Genomic DNA, 14,129 nt, shown 5'->3' with positions numbered 1-14,129 from the left:
AGAATATTCAGAACAGAAAATTCCCTGATAAACTTTCATCCTTATGGTGCATGAAATGAAACACCACATACTATACCCTCTCTGTTTGTCTTTCTCTGTAGCTTTTTCCATCTATTTTCTACATTTTCCCATGCCTTTATTTTTCTCACTCTTTCTCCATGCAACTCAGTGATTCACTTTCTGACTCACTACCATTATATAAATCTCCCATGAAGCCCCTCTTCAGCACAAACTTTAGTTCACATCTTTAAACATGGTTATTGATCTAAGTTCCTTTCTGTTCCACTGCCTGCTGAGTGCAAACCCTTTGCACTTTTACCTCGCACTAGTCTATTGTCGTCTATGTGGGAAGCATTACATAATTTGAAAACACTTTATCTTAAGTACTATGTACATTTTTAAAAGCAGACATGTACATGTAGATTTAAAGTGTTTTGTATTTGGATAAATTATCATTTATTATTAGTATTGCATGAATGCATTGCATTTTGGACTAAAAATGGAAGAAAACTGTTTTGATCAATTTATTGCCTCTTCTTTGACTCATTACCTTTGTTACTGTTTTATACTGACAAATCCTACAATTACTTCTACTTCTAGTGCTGTTTTTTTTTTTTTATCTTAATATATTTCAAATGGAATAGCTGTATATTTCTTCACATTTTTTTCTACAGTTGTTTAATAGTATGCAGTATACTATTTTGGTTATTCCATATATAAATAGATGTGTCAATTGATCATGGTTATTATCATGGTACAGTATATGTAAATATAATATTTATGTGATTTGGGATTACACATTTTATTATAGTTGACATCAGTGATTTGTAATTAAGCTTTACATTCTTCAGTAATAAATTAGCAAACAATAGTGCATTAATATTTATATGGGTTGAAGGACAGAAACCATGGCATAAACTAAACTTAAACAGCATTTGTGTTGCCATAACCAGAAACACTCCTGAGGGGAATAAAAGCAAGAGTTCCTGTCATTGGGAATAGTACATGATAGAACGTTGGTGGAATTGCAGTGCATTTTAGCATATTACTCATATTCAGCCCAAGTCTTCTGGTATCACCATGACAACTGCTGAGCACAGACGTATAAAAGCTCTTCCTGTGAAGGTTGCAGCTCCCGCAACATCCGCATGATTATTATTTTGCAAACCTGTGCATGCTGTTGGTCACCTTTTCTGCAGCATCCTGGAATTTCAAAAGAGCAAATTAACTGGACTGTGAGGTACTGACTAAATTAGAAAACATACACGATTATATATTCTTAGCACAGATCACACAGAGGTGAATCATAGAGACTTGCTTGTACTGTAAGACATTTAACTGCAAAAGCAGAACCTCTGCTAGTGAAGCTATACTTGGATTATATCCTATTTCACGCTGTGTAAGGTCTCTATCCAGTGAATTAATGCAAATCACACAGACACAGACTTTTCCAATAACTCAACCAGATTATACTGTGGCAATTTATAAAAGTCTACTTATAGCTGGGCTAAATGACGTACTGAGCACAAGACGTGATGTGTCATGACTGCCCAATTGACTGTTTTTTCCATTCGGAAATGAGAAGATTCAGCCCAGTTCTTCGCAGGTTCCTGGTTAACAGTAGGACAGATTGTCATGTGTATCCCATTAGAGTACATAGAGACATGTAAAAACAAACAAAGCTGCAAAGAGAGACAAAGACAAGACGTTTTATAGAGATAAAGGTAAGGAAAGAAAACCACACACTACTGAGTGACTGAGTGATGAAATTTCTGCAAGTCCTCCTTCTCTTGGAGATGTGCTTCAACAGCGAGGCATTCCTAATTTAGAACTTCTGACAGGATATGAATGAAATGTATTTATTCTTATATTCATCATAACATTCATATATCATTTAACTATAAGTGAACGTGATAAGTGAAAGCACAAAGAAACATTTATTATTAATTCCAGCCTCTTCATTTTTATGTAAGGATGTGACTTCTAAAAGTACTCTAAAATATAGTTCCATCATCTGTAAAAGCAGGAAATATATTCTATAGGTGTATACCTGCCTGTGTTTAGGTTAATTTCCTATTTAGTCACCATACCACATGGTATAAACTGACTCTATATACACCCTTCAGCTCTTCCAACACTTCAGTTAGATTAGCTTTTTCCAGAGAGTATCACCCACACAGAAGCAGCCACACTGCCTGACAAACACACACACACACACACACACACACGCACACAAGCCACCTACACTTCACACTGCTCTCACATTGTACACATATATAGAGGTTTTTGAAATACTATCTCTCTCTCTTTCTCTATTATGTACATTCCAGTCCTCATTTAAGAGAATCGCTTCCTCTCTCAACCCTTTAACTACATAGTGAGATACACAAAACCAAAAAGGGGTTGTAGCTAAGAGTTCTGGGTCTACCGAAAGAAAAAAAATCACTTACCAGCCACATATACGTGCTTATTCATGCAATTATTCAATCAGTCATTACATGGTTTGCCAAACTGGTGTAGTCTGTACAAAGCCCTGACCTCGACACACTAACCTTTTTTGGGATAAAATGGAAGAGGCCTTCTTACCGAACATCCATGCTCAACCTCACTAACCCCCATACCACTAGATAGTCAAATCACCACAGTCACTTTCCCAATTCTACTGTGTTTCCAAAACAATAAAATTAGTTTGGTACATACAAACAGTATGTACCAAATCTGGAACAATGATTTTCAGCAAGCAGATTTGGACACAACTGTTCAGGTATTCACATAGTATTTTTTGTCAAATAGTGAATATTCAGAGATCCTGCTGGAATGTTGTGCATGCCTCTCTAGCTGCGTGTGCCTCTCTAACTTTGATCACATGAACAACAGTTCTGCCACAGGCCCAGGGTTTTAGAGCTAAACATTTTTCTTAAAGAGAACCTTTATTACTATAGTACTCTTTTACTGACAAATCAGACAGGGGTGCATTCCCAGGATAGGCTCCAGATCAAACACACACCAGAGGTAAGTACTGGAGATGTTGTTGTTGGTTTTTTAGCTGCTCATCAAGGGTTTGTCGTCAGCGGGCAATCCGATCTGCATCCAACTTGTCACACAGGTTTTCAAATTAAAAAACATACACAGTCATACACAGTACGATATGCAGTAAAATACCACTTTACCACTGAGCTACCCCTGGCCCAATCTCCTTCCGGACGTCAGTAAGACAAAGGAACTATCAGTTCCTTTGTCTTACTGACGTCCGGAAGGAGATTGAACTATCAGTTCCTTTGTCTTACTGACGTCCGGAAGGAGATTGTTCTTCTGGCACCATTTCTCCAGATTTCCAGATCTCCTCTAGGTAGGCCGTCTTATCATTGTTCGTGATCAGGCCTTCCACTACAGTGTCGTCAGCAAACTTGATGATGGTGGTGGAGTTGGTAGTGGCCATGCAGTCGTACAGTATGTGTATAAAGAGTACAGCAGGGGCCTCAGAACACAACCCTGGGAGGCTGAGACATGTCCGCCCATCCTTACTGCCTACGGTCTGCCAGTCAGGAAATTGGAGATCCACTGACACAGGAGTCAGGTGCTCCAGCTTGGGGGTGAGTATAAATGGGAATTATGGTATTAAATGCCGGTTGCCCTTCCTGATGCAACCCTCCTATTTTATCCTGCTTGGGACCGGCATTGAGTAACTTAGGCTTGGTTGAGAAAACCAAAAAATCAGGCTTAGGGCATGAGGCAGGGTACACCCTGGACAGGCTGCCAATCCATTGCAGAGCACACACACATACACACACACACACACACACACACACACACTACGGGCAATTTGGAAACACCAATAAGCCTAACCTGCATACCTTTCGACTGTGGGAGGAAACTGGAGTTCCCTGAGGAAACCCATCAAGCACGGGGAGAACATGCAAAGTCCAAGGACACAGAGACGGAATCGAGTCTGGCCGGGAATCGAACCTGGACCCTGGAGCTACAAGGCGACAGTGCTACTCAGAGACTAACCACAAGTAAATATAACGGGATTTGCTATGAAGAAATTTGAGCTGTCCAAAACCTTCTCCATCTGGTTAATTAAGCAAGCCTTTTTAGGCAGTTTATTTATGCCAGTTTGCCTTGAATTGCTTATTTAAGCTACAAGGTTTAAGAGTATATTATGTAACTTTACACTTTAAGCTATTTAAAAGGTTCACACACACATACACACACCTTTCATTGCTCCCAAAGCAGCCTTGATTCTCCATGGCATGAAGTCCACGTGGTATTGAAGATTATAGTTATAGTTATAGTGCCACATAATTTGCTGCAGATTCATTCTGTGAATCGCCCTTTTAACTAAAGTTTCTTAATAAGATGAAGAAATTCATTATATGATGAGTAAATTGTGGCATTGTACAAGAAATGCACATGTTCCGGAATGATACTAAGATACTTAGATCAAAGCTGTGGCATTCAAACAATGCATTGGTATTACAGGCCCAAGAAAATATACCAATCATTATTACACCACTACAACCAGTCAGAAATGTCCATTGTCACACAATCAAAATAATTATTTAAGTTTGTATGGTATGTGAATGTGTATGAATCAAAATGGTCAGATAGTTCCTGATGAGCAAGCCAATGGCGATAGTGGCAAGGAAATACTCCCTGAGATGGTAATAGGAAGAAACCCTGAGAGAAACCAGAATTAACAGGAAACCCATCCTCATCTGGGTGAAACAGAAAGCAGGAATTGATCTGCATTCATATTGTGTGTTAGGTGGCAGCCAGTTCAGCTATAACAGTTGATGTTAATTGATGTTAATATGGAGTCCAGGTAGTTATTGGAGACTTGTAGGAAATTCCAGTCCTGAACTATCGAACTGTCAAGTCCTCAGAGAAACAGCTGTCAACACCAGTCGAGGCCAGAACTGTCTTCTAGGTAGAGTGAAACTGTCCCCAGACACCAGACGCAGTCTGGATTCACTGGCAGCTCAGGAACGACTTGTGTAGCTCGACAGAAAGAGGGAAAGTGAAAGAGGGGGAGAGAGGGAAGAGAGAGGGGAAAGAGAGAACAGGAGAGGGGAGAGCAGAAGAGGAAAGATAACAGTTAGGTATGGTCACAGTCACATATAATGTGAATGTATATTTAGTGTAGAGTGCAAGCAGAGACCCGGCAAGACTAACTATAATTTGAATTTGAATTTGATTTGAATTTGATTTATAACAGCATAACTAAAAGGGGAGAGCCAGAAGGAAACACAAACATGAGGGCTTCCTGAGATGTAAAGCAAACAATCACCTCACCGTCAACAAACCTGAGTGATCAATGAGAGTGAGGAAGACAGCATCTTAACATATCAGTTCACCATAATACTCTGCGTCCATGAGTCCCCCAGATCTGCCCCTTTACCCAAGACAAATCTATTTATAAAAATACTTGATTAAATAAATAGGTTTTTAGCCTGAACTTAAACACTAAGACTGTGTTTGAGTCCCGAACATTATTTGGAAGGCTATTCCATAATTTTAGGGCTTTGTAAGAAAAAGTTCTGCCCCCAGCTGTAGTTTTCATAATACGCGGTACTGACAAGCAGCCTGCATCCTTTGATCGAAGTAGGCGTGGCGGATCGTAAGACACTAGCAGTTAACTTAGATACTGTATCGCAAGACAATTTAATGCTTTATATGTCAAGAGTAGTATTTTAAAATCAATTTGAAATTTCACAGGGAGCCAATGAAGTGAAGATAAGATAGGGGTGATGTGCTCATATCTTCTGGTTCTGGTGAGGACTCTCTCTGCAGCATTCTGGACTAGCTGAAGTATATTTATGCACATTGTTGAACAACAAGACAGTGAGGCATTACAATAGTCCAACCTAGAGGTGATAAAAGCATGAACTAGTTTTTTTTTAGAGACAATATATTTCTTATCTTGGCAATATTTCTAAGGTAAAAGAATGCTATCCTGGTAATATTATCTACATGTGCTTCAAATGAAAGGCTGGAATCTATAATCACACTAAGGTCTTTTGCTGTTGCACTTGATGGAACAGAAAGGCCATCTAAAGTTACAGTGTGATCTAAAATCTCACTTCTAGCTGTGTGCGGTCCTATGACTAGAACTTCTGTCTTATCAGGATGTCTTATCAGGAAAAAAAAAGTTAATTAGCATCCAATCTCTTATGTCCTGCACACATTGCGTAACTTTAAGCTGGTTTTTCTCATCTGGTTTTGCTGAGACATATAACTTGTGTGTCGTCAGCATAACAGTGAAAACTAATATCATGCTTACGGATTATGCTGCCCAGAGGAAGCATGTAAAGGGGAAAAAAATGGGCCTAAAACTGAACCCTGTGGAAGACCAAACTCCACTAGAGAACATGCAGAATAATCACCATTTAAGTCAAATAGTCTACATACTGATAACGATCAGTCAAATAGTCCTCTAGCCATTCCTGTTTGCCTTCTGATGCTATAGCCCTACCCTAAGGTTTAATGTGTTCTTGCATGTTTTTCTGCTTATAACAGATGTAAAGAGTGATCATTTTGATTACCATAGTTTTGCTGTCACCACAAGCCAGCCTGGCCAGCAAGCTCACCTGATTTTTTCCTTAGCATTCTGTGTCTAAACAACAAAAAATGACATGTAGCCTAAACTAAAATACTTTTAGTACAATTTTTAATTGAAACTTTTTATTAAGGTGACACAGTGGCGTGGTGGGTTACATTGCTGAATTATTGGCTTCCTCTAGGCTTACTGGTTTTCTAACATTACCAGAAACATTACAGAAGATAGATCAGCTATGTTAAATTGTCCCTATTTACTTATACTACTTAAGTAGTAATTGTCCATTATTATTAAAGTGTGTGAGTGTGTGTTCATGGTGTCATGAGCAGAACTGGCATCCCATATACTGTAGAGTTTATTCCCACCTTGCATCCAACACCAGCTACTATAGATGAAAGAATAAACTTTAAGTGCAACAATCTGTAAAACAATGTGTCAAAAAAGAAAAGTTTTTTTTTAATAAATACTAAAAAGTATTTATAAATAATAAAAAGTGACATAATACACAGATGATATTTATCAATTTCATCAAAGGTCATAGTCTTGTCTGTCCTATCATGCTTTTTACCTCCACTTAATGAGTTCTCTCTTATTGCGTTCCTAAGTGGGGCATTTGAAACAGACATTCTCAGTGGATTCAATTGAATCAAGAGCAGCCGAAGCTGAATATAGGCTGCAGATTAAATGACATTCAGTATAATATGTCTTTGGATTTTAAAAGAGACTGCAAGCTTTCATCTAAGATCATAGAAATGAGCTGTGCTTTTTGTAGGGAATCAAGTGTAAAAGGATTTTAAAGTGAAAAATGCATTTAGTGTAAACAAAGGATTCGGCGATCGGGTGCACTGCGCCAAAGTATTATAGGTAACGGAAGGTAATTATTATAGGTAACTATTACAGGTAATTCCAATTTTTTAAATAGTAGTAACAGCTCAGAAAACAGACCGCTTTAAATGCAAGATTAAGAAAGCTGCTGAATCAAGAAATTATTTCTTATAGTCATATTCTTGTAAAAAAAAAATTGCTGTTCTTGGATTAGCAGTTGTGACCTCAGACATTTAACAGCATTTACTAATGATCACCGACAGCATTATGAGCTATGGTGGTATCCTAATTTTCCTGAAATACCTCAGAGATTTAAATTAATAAAAACAGAGCTTATGGTCAAGCCTGAATCATTCATTAGAAGAAGCACTTGTTTTATGAGACACAATGGCAGTGTCATGGCCCAGGACAATAGCCTGTATTGCTCTCCATGGTGAGTCATGTCTGTCGCCAGTAAGATTTTTCCAGTCTTAGCGACTCCATTGCACTTCTCTATGACACACCCTCACAATGGATTGACACAGTGCACCCTCAGCTTATGGTTATATCTCCTGTGTTTCTGTCAATTTTATAGAAGATTTATACACTACCCAACCAAACTTAATATGCATTAATTAATATGTTACAGCTGGTAACAAGTTATTCAACCTTAACTAATGCAATGAGAAGCTTCTCAAATTATTGTCCTGCATCAAGTCAAGAAAACAACTAGGGGATTACTAGAACTGCTAAAATTGGATTACAATTAATATTGGTCTAATAAATTATTAAAACATGGAAGGATAGTGGTGAACCATCATTTATGAGAAAGAAAATTAATAGATTTTTTTTTTAATAGTACAAGCCTGTGTGGGCACCATTATGATCTGGGATTGCTTCATTTGGTGAGATCTAGGTTCGTAATGTGCTCAAAAATCTATGCCAGCTGACTACATAATTACTGAATAACCGTTTTTGCCATCAATTGATTTATTTACTTATACGATGGCACAGGCATATTTTAGGATGACAATGTTGGATTCATTGGGCTCAACCTTTGGATGAGTGGTTCAGGGTACATGATTGGCCAGACATTTGTCCCCACATTTACCAGATTGAGAATTTTTTTTATGTGCTGGAGAAGACTTTTACACAACCGTCTGACTTCCCCATCATCAATACAAAATCTTGGACAGAATTGAATGCGATTTAGAACAGAAAACAAATGTTGTGATATTGCATAAGCTTATTGAAATAATTCAATGACAAATGTGTGCTTTTTTGGGGGGGAGCTGGGCAATGTACCGGTATTCGAAGTAGGGCATGGAATGGTTTGAAAGATTTTCTGTATGGCAGTCAAACAACTGGCACACATTAATAGTGTGTGTGCGCATGTATATTTAACTTGATCTTATTCAGTACATGCATGGGGAAGACTGCTGACTTGACAGTTGTCCAGAAGACAATTATCGACACCCTCCACAAGGAGGGTAAGCCATAGAAGATGCTGCATAATTATGAAAAGTTTACTGATTTAGGAAAAGTGGGGTAGTAAAAGGCAACAGGTATGATTACAGCCATAGAAAGATGCAAAGCTTATTCAAGAACTTGGAAGGGCTTCACAATGAGTGGAGTCAATGCATAAAGAGCCACCAAGCACAGACATCTTTTGAAGCAACTGTTACATGCCTATTATTAAGCCATGTCATCTATTGGTGTTGGTCCACTGTGTTTTATCAAGTCCAAAGTCAACACAATCGAGTACCAGAAGATTTTTGTGGAAATCAGCTAATCAGATTTTTTTCTTTGCTGTTGCAATGGGTTTACTAAACACTGGAGGCGTCATCTTACTTTTAACCTACAGCTCCTGCAATGTAACTGACTGACACCATGAGTTGAGACTGATCATCTAAATAGTCATCTTAAAGTGGGTGCATTCATTTGCATTAAAACATAGTTTATTTAGCTTCTCGGCAGAGTTAGAACAATATTACAAAACATATTATTGATACTTAATAGTCTATTTCCATGACCACATTCACCTCGCAGGAAGCCTGGAGAGTATCCCAGGAGACTTTGGGCATGAGGAGCGGTGCACCCTGGACAGGATGGCAGTCTTTTACGAGGCACACTATGGGCCACTTGTAAACACCAATTAGCCTACTGTGCGTGTATTTGGACTGTGGGCAGTTTTGCAAAAACATCAAAATATTTTTTGTCATTTGTGCTTTTTAAAACTCTTGTGAGAAAATAGCCTCTATCGGTTTTTCAGTTTGCAGTACTGCTCTCTCTCTCTCTCTCCTTCTCATTTGTTTAACTTTTTGTTTAACTTTTGAATTTAACTATGGGGAAAAAAAAAATTCACATTATTCAAATGACTTAAGTGAAGCGTGTACAGTATATATAAACAAACCTGTCCATCTCAAGGTAATGGTCATTAATCTCAAAATTTACATTTGTCTATTTACTAAATTCATTAATACCCAATAAACTAAATGGCTGTAAGTAAAAAAAAAATTTTAAAAAGAGAGAGAAAAAAAACGAAAAAAAAAAAAGGAGTTCGGCTGCTCTAAGGTCCTATTCCAAACATCTAGACTTTGATCAAATTTCATTCAAACTGTCAGAGCACCAAAGTGTAATGGCTTTTGGTCTGTAATTAGAAAGAAGTCTTATTTTAACATGTGAGACAGAGGAAGAGAGAGAGCACAGAGTCCCACCTCATTCGGTGCCATGAGCTATACCCTCCAGACACATCTGCTGCGACTTTAATTAAACCTAGAGAAGCAAATGAATTTATCTGAAAGATAAGTAGAAAAAGTAGTCTACAGCACAATCCAACATTCAGACAGGAAAAGTATTAAACAGAGCAGAGGTTCTATTTTAATTTTGGTTGAAGAAAGATGTTCAGGGTAAAAATTTTAACACTTTATCTCAAACTCAAAAAATAAAAAAAATGTCTAAGACTGAAGAAGGCCAATTACAGTGGAACCTTGGATAACAAGCATAATTCGCTCTGGAAGTAGGTTTATGTTTCAAAACACTCAAATTTCCCCAAAATAATAATAGAAACTCAAAATAATAATAGAAACTCAATTTATTCATTCCAAAGCCCCAAAAAATAAATACATAAAAATAAACAACACAAAATATAAAGTAAAAATAAAACAAATTAACCTGCGCTTTACCTTTGAAAAGAATCGTGACAGAGCAGTGTTTCTGTGTAGAGCAGAGAGAAAGAGTGTGTGTGTGTTTCTGTGAAGGCGAAAGTAGGAGGGGTCTGTGTGTGTGGCACAGTGTCTAATGACGTGCGCACACTGACACAAAGAGCAGGCTGATACAGAGAGAGAAAATGGATCTTTAACCTCTCTAATGAGACTTGCTTATGCTTTACATGCGCGCTGTACACACACGCATACAGACACAAAATAAAATGTTTTTTGTAAACACACACATGTGATCACAGTGTTAGAGTAAACAGTACGTGTGCATGGATGTTGATTATACCAGTGAGAGACGCGCACTAAGACTCAGCAGGGGAGACAATTACCCACAATTCCGCAGCACAAGAGAGAGAAGAAACATTGGCTCAGTTGTGATCACGTGACGCTCGGTGTCAAAACAAACAGTGCATCCATAATACATGATACTCGCAAACCAAGACTTGTTCGTTTTCCAAGTCAAAATTTATTAAAAATCTTTGCTCATCTTGAGGAAACCTTCCAAACCGCATTACTCGCAATTCAAGGTTTTACCTGTACTTTGTTTCTCATCTGTTCTTGATTTTTTTTTTAGATTGTGCTGCTTTTTTGGATTTAGCTTTACTTTGTCAGACAGGTTTTATTTAAGTGATTTCTTCATTCAACAAGTCTGAGTGTGACAAGTGAAATTCAACTTAGCTTTCCAAAGATCACAGTTTATTTAGCATTATTTAATTTATACTTTCAATCAATACTTCAATTACTTTCAATTTCTTTTTTACATAGGGCCAGGTAAGTTTAGAGAGCATTTCCCCCTAAATAAATTACCAGAGGTGGGTAGTAATGAGTTATATTTATGTATGTAACCTTTTGGGAAAAATTGACTTCTAGTTTTACTGCACCATACTTTTTACTTGAGTAGATTTGTGAAGAAGAAATTCTGCTACCATCGACTCGATTCAAAAAACCTTCAGCCGGTGTTCTATAAATTTATCCTACCTGTAAATCCGTCCTACAAACACTCACCTGCGCATGCACAAAGAAAAGTTTCTGCATCTTTTCCTAATTTTGTGGAACGCCCATAAATCCATGCTGCTACTAGTGGGATCTTGCAGTGAATATACAGTAGAATGCTTTTTTTTTATGTTTGTGTGATTGTATCTCAACTCTAATTGTACATATACTGTAAGGTTACTTTAACAGTCTATTTCGGTACAGAATTAATCACCAACACATGTGTTCTACATTTTTATGTATTCCAAAAAATATGATCCATCCCTGGCATCATATATAAGGCATGTTTCACTTGCAAAAGAACAGCTTCATACTGCAGTGTCTTCTCTATCTGCCAAAACAGACACACACTTCAGAATATATATGCTGAAGTGTATATGTACACACACACACACACACACACACAAATATACAATTATTATAATTTCTAAATAAATAAATAAATCAGACATTGCGATTGAAATAGTTACTCAGTACTTGAATATCTTTTCACCGAATACTTTTTTACTCTTACTTCAGTAATATTTTGGATGACTACTTTTTACTTCTACTTGAGTAATATTATTTTGAAGTACAGTTACTCTTACTTGAGTAAATTTTTTGGTTACTCCACCAATCAACAACTGCATTTTTTTTTTTTTTGTCATTTCATCGTGTAATATCAGCGACACAGTGGCTTAGTGGTTAGAACTGTCGACTTGCACCTCCAGGGTCTGCGTTCGATTCTATAGTGTTATGATGCTTTTAGCAAAGAATAGATTATGTTTTCAATACGCAACATGGGGAACAAGAAAGCCTCAGTATAATTAAGCCCAAGTGTCACGAATACACCAGTGTAAAGATGCACTGATTCACATTTACAAAAAATTACAAGCACACAGACATAGTACACTGATGTGAATGTGAGTGTGTGGTGGCCTCATTCTGCCACAGACACCTGACAGGCCAGCAGTGGAAGAAGGAAAAGCACAGTGTGTGCAGGTGCACTGAGTACAATAACAACGCACACATGCCTTATCTGTTTCTATATGACAGTCTGATATTGTCCCTTGTTCAGTGCTCTTGGTAGACAACAGACTGTGTGTAACAAGGGAGGCAAAATAAAAAATGTGAAGCTATGTCCAAAAATATGTACTACTGTAATACAGCGCATGCCATACCCTAAGAAAGTGGTAGTAAATAGCTTACACCAGTGTCTGCATCCTACAGTTATAGTGGCACTGCTTCATATTACCCTTTATTACAACATACTGACATAATGGTGTTTTGTACACGCAACCATTCATGATTAGAGCAGGCTACTGCTGGTGTTCAGTATTAAAAAAACAATATGCACAAATTACCTTCTGAACCTTTTACTATCAAAACACTTATTTATACAGATAATAATGTATTATTGTTCACCAGTAGTTACCACTTGGATAGTAAATGATTCGGATCACAGCCCCGACTGCACAACTTAAAAAACTGCATTGTTGCGATCTGTTATGGATAAATCAAATACAGAGTTGAGTATTTAGCCGTTTACTCAGTTTATTTAATTCAGTCTTGGACTTTGAAGTAGGGTGTGTAAGAAGAGCAAAAGATTACCAAGTATTAGACAAGGACATCATTTGAATTCTGTGTCCATGTTTACATTCATTATCGAAACTTCACACACACACACACAAAGACACACACACGCGTGCACACACACATACCCTCAGAAGCTCATGCAGTGATTTGACAAGCTCCTGTTGCCACGGCGACAGCCGGGCGTGATTGGCCTACGTGCAAAAAAAAAAATGTTAACAGAAACTTTGAGTCGTTATTTTTATGAGCTCTGTTGGGAAATGAGGTCCTTATATGGGCGAGTTTCTTTTTTGTGCAATTTTCTCAAGGTCGGTTAAAAAAATACTGGCTTAATTAGATGCGTATCCCATAAGACAGAGCGCATTAACATATGCAAATTAAATCAGATGTAAGGCTGAACTGAATCAGTGATTGGCCTATAGTTAACAGCTTTTCAAAAAAAAAAAAAAAAAATATATATATATATATATATATATATTTTTTTTTTTTTTTTTTAAAGAAGCTGTTCTGACCCTTTGAAATTTCTCATGACGTAAACCACTGACCAGAAGTAATTACTGTCTTTTACGGGCATGAGGTCTTAAGACACTTGAAAAGTGGAGCACTTTTCCTCATGTGATTAGAATTTACAGACCCTTTTAAAGGGTGGTGTTGCAAAGTGGAGCATTTATAAGTGATCTGTATTCAATATGAAAAGTTATTGAGTTCATGAGCTTTCTTTTAATAGGAGATGCGTGTGTTTTGTTGGTTTGGGGACTGTAATTTGAGTCTGATGATGTGAGTTTATGAGATAAACTATAAGACCATCACTCCTCTTGATGCAATGCAGCACTACAAAGCCATTCCTATGTTTAGCCTATAGGAGAAATAAATCTCTCACACAGAAGGCTCTCTGTGAAAACACAGTGTGAAAGAGTGGGTGATGATGCACAAGTCCTGACCTTTTGGGATTTTTTTTTTTCTCTTTCTTTCCTCAGGCAGGC

This window comes from Clarias gariepinus, chromosome 17 (genome assembly GCF_024256425.1).
Source record: "Clarias gariepinus isolate MV-2021 ecotype Netherlands chromosome 17, CGAR_prim_01v2, whole genome shotgun sequence".
Taxonomy (NCBI): domain Eukaryota; kingdom Metazoa; phylum Chordata; class Actinopteri; order Siluriformes; family Clariidae; genus Clarias; species Clarias gariepinus.
The sequence above is the reverse complement of the archived record's forward strand: the minus strand, read 5'-3'. Positions refer to the sequence as shown.